General features: G+C 45.6%; 1 long non-coding RNA gene across 1 annotated transcript; it reads right to left on the minus strand.

Annotated features, from left to right (window-relative positions):
* Window positions 1–1,876: 1,876 nt before the first annotated feature.
* LOC149361138 (uncharacterized) lies at window positions 1,877–4,469 on the minus strand. The gene is made up of 3 exons (XR_016288912.1): window positions 4,179–4,469; window positions 2,780–2,902; window positions 1,877–2,286 (listed from the first exon to the last, which is right to left on the minus strand). It is a non-coding gene; the product is annotated as an uncharacterized LOC149361138 (long non-coding RNA).
* Window positions 4,470–8,283: the final 3,814 nt, after the last annotated feature.

Raw genomic sequence — 8,283 nt, forward strand, 5'->3', positions numbered from 1 at the left:
TTGGGCATTTTTGTGCACTCTAAAATCATTTCGAACGCGTCATTGTTGAAGTACAGATCAAAACAGTCCACTGCGTGCACCAATGGTCTTGTTGAGAAGGTCCCAGGATTTTGGAGTCCCAACGAGGATCTGCGGTTCATTTGTGCTCCAGTTGTCAACAACTTCCTCTTCTAGTACATCACGTACTTCGTGATCCGGCTCGACTGTTTCCCGCCTTTTTTTCCTCTTTTGAAATTGTTTGTCGACGTTTCTTTGGTTTGCCTGTTGATGGACCAGCTTCGTTGTCATCTTCATCCGGACTGAAATCTGGTGGTGCAAGCTCCGGCACGAACTCCTCTTCGTGTGTAAACGAGTCCACTGCAAACTCATAAAAGGAGAAATATTGAGAATGCATCAGCATTTGTAGTTGGAGTGAGTTATGCCTAGCAAATTAAGCATACACTTTCAGGGTATCCTGGCACTGACCTCACTGTTCCGCATCCCATTGCTTTGAGAAGTCATTACGTCTTGCAACAGGCAATAGTTAAAGCGCCATTTGGCGGAGTAGGCAAATTCCACCGGTATCAGAATTCCATCAATTGGGTGCCGAACAACACCTGGGCGTGGAGACTGCAGTATCACTTCGCTCCTGTAGCAATGTCTGTCTGCTCAGAATCAGAACGCTTCTGGAGTTCCTCTGATGCACCTCTACGAGCGACGCATTGAGAGTCAACCTGTGTATCATCACTGTCGACTGCACAGCACAACTCGGGATTCGCCAGCTAGACATTTCACTTCCATTTAGGTGCCGGTCCTTGGTAGTAAATGTGTCGCAACTTCCTTTCCCCACCGTCTTTTTCCACCAACCGACGCCGTTCACCGTAATCTTGATGGAATTCTGATGAATTCTGAATTTGATGGAATTCTGATGGAAAACATTTTGAGAACGAATGCATCGAAAGATCTTTTAAGCACACGACAGCCTTCGGTGTCCGCTTTCTGTCTGCCCTCTTGATCTTATATTCCCATTCAGCAAAACATGCTGGGTCCGCTGGTGCAGTGTCTTCGTTAGACTGATAACCGCTTTGACACAACGGAACTGAACATGTCCTCTCTTTGTATTGTCGCTTAGGCTTTAACATCTCAGGATGTCCCCTCACGTTTAGCATCTTCCAGTTTCACAATCCAAGAGGTGGTGCCTGTCAAACATTGAATTCACACGTTCTAAGCAATCTTGCGAAGCTGCAGTATCGGCGCGACATCAGACAGGAGTTTGGCGGCTTTTGCGCGCCAACTTCACCGGCAGTGCCCCTTGCAGCCTTTCCGCACAGTCATCGCTCCTGTACGAAACGCGCGCTGCGCACACTACCCAGTTCTCTTCTGTCATGGCCCTTAACCACATTCTACAACGTACTTCTCCCGTGAATTACATAGAGCACCTTGACCCCTCTTCGGATCATCGTCACGGGGGGCGTGAAACTGTACACGTCGAGCGTCTTAAGCCCTACTATGACCCGACCAGTCTTTCATCTCTAAGTCGCCAGGATAGCTCTTTTTTCAGCGGGGAAGTAACTGCAATGGGAACGACCAGGAGCCATTCAAGCGTTGGGACAAAGAGGTTGAAGTGCAGTTCCGGTTCCTGGGTGACTTCTGGGAGTGTGCCTGTTGCAACACTCTTCAATCAATGACCACCTAGTTATTAAAACAGGTTCTTTCATGTGTTAATTATATGTCAGTGTGAAATCAGTGTTGATAGATACACAAAAGTTTTAACAGTGAAATGTTTGCACAGTGCATGAAAATTAAACTTTATTTTTCAATAGTTGCTCCACTAGGCTTACGAGTGCTTGTTGCCGAGCTAAAAATAGCCGGCGTTCCTCTGCACGCTGCTGTTTTTCACTGTCTCGTTGCTGCCTGAGCGCAGCTGCCTTTCTTGGGCTCTGTCTTAGAGCTCGCTTTCGAGGAGCCTTTCCCGGTTGGCAGCTTCTTGGAGTCGAAATCTTCTCCTCCTGTTGTACAAAAAAACGCACATTATAGCAATGATGTACCTGTATTAACCATGAATGCTTTCATTTTCACAAATGTTAAGTTCTTAAATATAGCAGGTGCTTTAAACAAATTGCAGATGTAATAAAATATGGTCAGTTTTTTACAACAAGCAGATTTTTTGAACCACACCTCAGCCACTCGTTTTTCACTGTCTCGTTGCTGCCTGAGCGCAGCTGCCTTTCTTGGGCTCTGTCTTAGAGCTCGCTTTCGAGGAGCCTTTCCCGGTTGGCAGCTTCTTGGAGTCGAAATCTTCTCCTCCTGTTGTACAAAAAAACGCACATTATAGCAATGATGTACCTGTATTAACCACACCTCAGCCACTCTAGTCGCTTTGGGACGTTAAACCCCACAAACCAAACCAAACCTCAGCCACTCTCTTATCCTTAGAAGAAGGCTACGGTCCCTGTCAGAAAATCCAACAGGTTGTAGGTCTGTTGGTACTCGGTAAATTGGGACCCAGCTGGTGTTCGGTGTATTGCTGTCGGGCCTAATGGTAACAGCCTACTGGTATTGGCCTGCTTTTGTGCCTGTGACCATGTGTGAAGGTGACCATGGCACATCCACGTTGTTTCAACACACAATCCTGCTGGTATCTTTGGACAAGCTTAAAACTATTATCTGAATACTTGAAAAGGAGAACTTGGACAAACTGGAATAAAAATTATTTCTGCATGCTGCAAATAAATGGTGCAATAACTTTTTAAGCAAAGTGTGTGTCTCTAGATAAGTCATAAAAAATTTCACAGAACACCTTTATTATGTTGCGCACTATTTGCTCTGTACGTCACCCAGCTATCGAGATGCTTGCGCACTGCTTTCAGGCGTTTTGATGACTCCTCTGGGCTTGTGTCCCCCATGTGGAGGCGGAACAAAGCTGCAGAAAGAATAAATATCAAGGGCAATGTACGGATTGAGGGGCATTGCAGAAAGATTTCCACAGGCAACTCTCAAAAGAAGTAAAGCAAAGAAGCCCAATGCAGTCAAGGACTGCAGTTTCAAAAGTTGCATATAGTGCATTCTATATAGCCAAATGAAAAATGTGCTTTGTGACTAACGGCCAGCCCAGTCTGGAACACAATAGCCACTGGTGGTTTTACACAATAAACTGACAAAATAGTGGCAGCATAAAAGCACCATCATGTTACTCTGCAAGGTAGAAACTTTTTCGCAGGTGATTCGACGCGGTCAAGAGCTTTTGGGTAGTCGGTGGAGACTGCGACATATTCATGAGAAGGACTAGCTGTAGTTGCTTAGTGGTTAGGCTCTCAGATACTGAGCCTGAGTATTCAGGCTCGAACCCAGCCGCGGCCACCCAATTTTTATGAAGGCAAAAGGCGACCATGTGCTGTACGATGTCAGTAAAGGTTTAACACTTCTGGCGTTGTAAAATTATTCCAAAACACTCTACTACAGCATCCCTCATAGGCTGAGTAACCTTGGGACGTTAAATTCCACACACCACAACAAATTTATGAGAAGCCTTCTTAAAATATATGAACTCAATCTCAAACTGCTGAGCTACATCCAGCTAGGCCAACTTCAATTTCTCCTCCGTATCTCTGTAAGCTCAGCCACGGACAAAAATTTAATGCTTCAATAATAACTATGGGCAGAATACAATGAATTCTTAGTTAAGAGCACAAGAACAAGTTTAAGTAATACAGCTTGCTGCAGAACCAGCTTCATTAACTGCTGTGGTATAGCGCAGTGTTCTGCATTGAAAAGAATGCACACATAATAACTTTAAAAGTGAGTGAGCTGCCATTAATTACAGGACACAGCTCTGGATCTGTGAACTATAAGCAGTGTTGTCTGGTGGGGAAAATTCCTTGGAACAATGGGTCTGTCATGACTTCTTAAATTTGTTTAATTCCTATTTTATTGACATACTTTGCACATACATGATGATGCAAATGATGCATTTAATGTGACCAGTTCCAGCAAACAGCTTCCTGCTTGTCTAGTGTTTGTAAATAACCTGTGGACAAGTTGTATCCTGAAGTGCAGTCATTGAAACATTTTTCCTTCTGTACCAAAGCTCATAGCCCACAAGGTATGATGAGAAGTTTAGGTTCCAAATTATTGTTACGTGGCCATTTACTGAGCAATGCTAGACACAAAGGAAAAGAGTCACCAAAGGGTTAACACACCTTTCAGAGAGGTCGGCTTCTGCGGCATTAATGCAAGGTTTGGCTCTGTTTTGCCCAGAGACAGGCTTTTGTTTGAGAGAGTTCCAGTGGCGCTCCTGTTTTTTAAGTCTTCTGTACTCCAGTACACCTGAGCTGCCACCCGGCAGAGCATTGAGTCGGATGGCGCCTCGAAGAGCCTAGTCCACACCTGTGGCTCCACCCAGGCACCGCTTCCAACGTAGATCTGCAAAATATGTGCACACAGCTGTTAATACTTTCCTGCGGCCTATTTTTTGAGACCTCTTTCTGTGCTCTGAGGCTATAAATACCGTGACAGAGGAGCTTTCAGTAGCACCATCAAGCATTACATAGTACTCTAGCACATGATGGCCAGTTACCGTCACTTGGCAATGACGCAAAACAAAAACTGTCACGCTATTTAGCACTTTTTGTATAGTTCCCTCAAAGCCAATATGACAGGCTGGGCAACTGTTTTCTCCCGAGTCTCAGGGTATGGAGCACAAAAAAAGCAGAAGTCATGAATATCACAATAGTGTCGCGTTGTAGTGACGGCAGTCTAGCGGTCAGTATACAGCAACAAGGCTTGCAAACGAAGCTCTTTATTTGGGCTGACTTGCGCCCGCAAAAGAACTGAATCCCTCGGCGGCGGCGTAAGTAACAAACGTGCTCGTCAGTAGTCGAACTACGAATGCCCGCCGATCGCTGCATCGCTCAATTTAAAGCCACCAAGGAAACTTCGAGATAACAGGTCAAGATCATCTACAGTAATCTAGAAAAACGTAGATGCAGCTCTTCATGGCTGTGATCAATCGAGATTTGTCCGGTCGCTTCTCGTGTCACAAACAAAAATGATAACACCCCTTTCCTGCGGCCTTGAGCGCGAATGAACGGACACTAAAATGATACGTGGCATTACCCCCCTCTCAAAGAACCATCGCCTTGATGCTTGAAAATGAAAATAGACACGGAGAATATAAACTTTGAGTCCTTTAGCATTCATAATATGGCTTCAGAAGTACGACATGTACGACTTCCGGTCGTGTGCGGCGTCGCTGAGATGCTGTCGTGCCGTCGGGGATGACTTCATAGTCGAGGTCACCGATGCGACGGAGAACCATGTACGGGCCAAAGTAGCGTCGCAGCAACTTTTCACTCAATCCACGGCGGCGAACTGGCGTCCATATCCAAACACCATCACCTCGCTTGTAATGCGTGTCTCGTCGGCGCAGGTTGTAGCATCGGGCGTCTGTGTGCTGCTGGTCTTTAATGTGAAGCCGCACAAGTCTTCGGGCTTCCTCGGCGTGATGAAGGTAGGCGGTGGCGTCGAGTGTTGTCGTGGGCTTCCTGCCGTATACAAGCTCGAATAGGGTAAACCTGGTTGTCTCCTGGACGGCAGTGTTATAGGCGAAGGTCACGTAGGGCAGAATGGTGTCCCACGTCTTGTGTTCGGCGTCGACGTATACATGGAGAGCATGTCTGCGATGGTCTTGTTCAGACGCTCTGTGAGTCCGTTGGTTTGCGGATGATAGGCAGTTGTCCTGCGATGGCTTGTCTGACTGTAGCGTAAGATGGCTTGTGTCAGCTCCGCTGTGGACGGCTTTCCTTGGTCTGTGATGAGCACTTCGGGTGCGCCGTGTCGGAGGAGAATTCGTTCGACGGAAAATTTTGCGACTTCTGTTGCAGTAGCATTAGCAGTGATGGGAATGGCCAAGACCATTTTGTAGCAGGCCTTGTAGCAGGAAAATTTTCATTTTGTAGCAAGCGTCACTTGTTTTGTAGAAAGAGTCGGCATTTTCGAAAAAGCTTAGAAGACAAATTTATAGTTTTTTATTTGTAACAGCATCTCTTGTAAATATCACAAATAATAATACACCTAAGCACAGAGCAGCAGATCAAAATTATTTGAATATGATGAAGTTTTAATGATACTTCAAGAAAACAGGAATGATTTTCATGTATCAGAAATATTGCAGCGACTTGCTCATGACACACTACACTTGTAAAAGAAGCGAGGAAATAAACTATTGAATAGCAAGACATAGATCTAGCAGTACAACTGTTAAAAACTGCTCTACCATCTACGACAGAAACAGCCCAAATACAACACATAATAAACAAACGCTAACCAACTCAAACAAAATTCACCTTGAAAATAAAACCGGGCAAATTAACAGTTACAAAACACTACAAAATTTCATGTTATACACAGTAACTGTGAAGAAAAGCAAGCCCGCATCATATCCCCATTTCTTGTTACCAAATGCCTAACAGATACCTTAGAGCCTGGCTACAAGGCACTGTAATTGTTTAAAAGTCCTCTACAGGTCCATTGTATTATGAAAGCCATCTTAATTTTGTGTTTCTATAGGGTGAAAAGGTAGATCAAGTTGTTGATGGCCCCGTGACTCGGGGCCTGTCTTTTTTTTGATCAATCCAGGGAGCTCCGCCGACCGTCCGACGTGGACGGCGCGGGGCTGCCCGGGGTCGTGTCCATCGCCTCTGCGGAGGCGCTGGACGACCGTGCAGAAGGCATGGTCACGTTCGAGTTTGACCTCGACCTATAGTGAACTAGAATACTCTCTAGTGGCGCGAGCGGCGAGGCGCAGGCAAGCCATTTTCCAACAGACGCCACCAGATGGTGCCACCGCAACTTTTCCTAGGCACGGGAATTCGCGGAGTGTTGAAAAGTTCGTCTGTTATCTTGCGTTTTTCAGCTCATTTACTAATTATAATCGCTCATTTATTCTTTGTTGCTGTTCTCCACCTGTTAGTTACAATGAGTAGCCTTCTTAAGGATTAAAACGCGTGTCCGAAAACCACATAATTAAGCGAGGATACAACGTTTCTACTGTCGCGTCGTTGACTAAACTCCAACTTCCAGAGTGATTTTCTGGCGCGAAACGCCATCGCAGAATGCCAAGCGGTCAGCATCACATGCGGAGCAGATTATTTGCGCGACCATTACTGTGGTTTGAAGATCAAAACCCGAAAGCAATGCTTTAGAGTGTGTACCCACCGTCATTTATTCCTCACCCGCTTTCAGAAGTAAACCGTTTAAGCTAAATTTGATGCTGCATTTTGAGCTCATATATGGTTTAGAGAAGTCAACACGCTTGTGGATATGATCTATTTACCGCTATGATGTGAGTTTTGGTGGTGTTGTTGATTTAGTAATAATTATTAAATTGATGTATGTACACATGAACACCATATGAAGCTTTTATTTGCAACTGACTTCAGTGCAGAAATGATAACAAAAAAACCTTGTTTGCGAAAATCCACAACTTCCCTGCCATTGACTTGTTCAGCACCTATTCAATTTAAGGTGCTTTGACGCGCGGTATGTGAGGTAGCGAAAAACGGGACAAGGTACCGAGAAAGACGCACACAACACAGGCGCTAAGTCAACGCGGCGCTTTGACAAGGTATGTGAGTTAGCGCAAAACGGGACAAGGACGCACACAACAAGAGCATTAACGGAGCCTGCTGTCGCTGACTCCGTTAATGCTCTTCGTGAAGAAATGCAGACGAGTTGTGAGGTAAAATGCAGTTATATTTCTGCAGCTATGGTTTGAGCGTGCTCAGGGCATCCAAGCAACGAACTTTCGCGCGACGTAACCAGCAATTTAAAAGGTTAGCCTGCTGTCGCTTGATGCCACAACAACGGAAGAATGGTCAGGCACAGCTTTTGTGAGCAGTGCGTCGGCTGCGTTCAAGTTTCCGGCATCGAGAAATATGTCAATCAGTATCCCTCCCAGAGCAAGTGTCCTGCTCACCAGCATCTGCATTCAAGAGTGAACTTAGAACAGCGGGCTCGCAGTTTCCTCTTGACACAGAGTGCGCAAGGTTGCTGAAGCTGACACAGTTCACTGTAGCAATGAATTGCTGAAGTGTAGGATGAGTACTGCATCCTGATGACTGCCTGACGATGCCAAAAAGATGTTCCACGGGGTCAATTGGCTCACCCTGCTTGTCATTACTTGACTACTTCAACAGCGATAAGGTACTGCATAGTGTTACACGCAGTCCAGTTACTGCGGACCGACTTAGAAAGCCCCGCTACCAATTTGTGTGGCGTTCCCACTCTGACAGAAACGACAGAAAA

Source organism: Amblyomma mixtum, chromosome 2 (genome assembly GCF_055824585.1).
Source record: "Amblyomma mixtum isolate Tamu chromosome 2, ASM5582458v1, whole genome shotgun sequence".
Lineage (NCBI taxonomy): Eukaryota > Metazoa > Arthropoda > Arachnida > Ixodida > Ixodidae > Amblyomma > Amblyomma mixtum.